General features: G+C 35.6%; 1 protein-coding gene across 3 annotated transcripts in view; it reads left to right on the top strand.

Moving 5' to 3' along the window:
• LOC107747481 (rho GTPase-activating protein 28-like) overlaps nucleotides 1-786 on the top strand; it is a 34,900-nt gene that overhangs the window by 473 nt on the left and 33,641 nt on the right. The window lies entirely within an intron of this gene.

Raw genomic sequence — 786 nt, 5'->3', positions numbered from 1 at the left:
ACACACACACACACACACTCTCTCTCTCTCTCTATACACTATATAACCAGTGTTGGCGAGTTACGTAATCAGATCACTTTTTTTCCCAGGTAAGGAGTAAAGAAACGCATTACTTTTTAATTTACAAGGAAATATCTGAGTTACTTTTTCAAATAAGTAACGCCAGTTACTTTATTTCCCGTGTAGTGACTAAAGATCTTCTGTGCTCATGTTGAGAGGATCAGGAGTGAGTGCAGATGCGCTGTGTGAACATGCTACTGTAGATCTGGACTAAATGTCAACATGCATTTACTCATCTCACTGCACAAACACTGATTCAGTATTCCTCAAAAGCAGTAAAAACAGTCAAATGCAAACCTGCAATAATTAAATGTGATGAATAACACAAATATCCTTTATGCATTTAATCTCATTTTATTATTCAGTGTCTTTGCTGCTGACCTTCGATGATCCAGTTCAACAATAATAAGCAAAAATGACTTTAGATAAACATAACATTTGTGTTTCCTTTTTTAATTGCTGAAAAGAGAAAAATGAGTCCAGCCCAGATGAGAAAAAGGAATGCAAAAGTAACATAACACATTACTTTCCATAAAAAGTAACTAAGTAACACAATAAGTTACTTTTTTTAGGGAGTAACAATATTGTAATGCATTACTTTTAAAAGTAACTTTCACCAACACTGACTATAACACACACACACACACACACACTCACTCACTCACACACACACAGACACTCACACACACAGACTCACACACACACACACACACACACACACACACA

The sequence above is a fragment of the Sinocyclocheilus rhinocerous genome, unplaced genomic scaffold (genome assembly GCF_001515625.1).
Source record: "Sinocyclocheilus rhinocerous isolate Xijiao unplaced genomic scaffold, SAMN03320098_v1.1 scaffold6552, whole genome shotgun sequence".
Taxonomy (NCBI): Eukaryota; Metazoa; Chordata; class Actinopteri; order Cypriniformes; family Cyprinidae; genus Sinocyclocheilus; species Sinocyclocheilus rhinocerous.
This window is presented reverse-complemented; position numbering and strand designations above follow the sequence as displayed.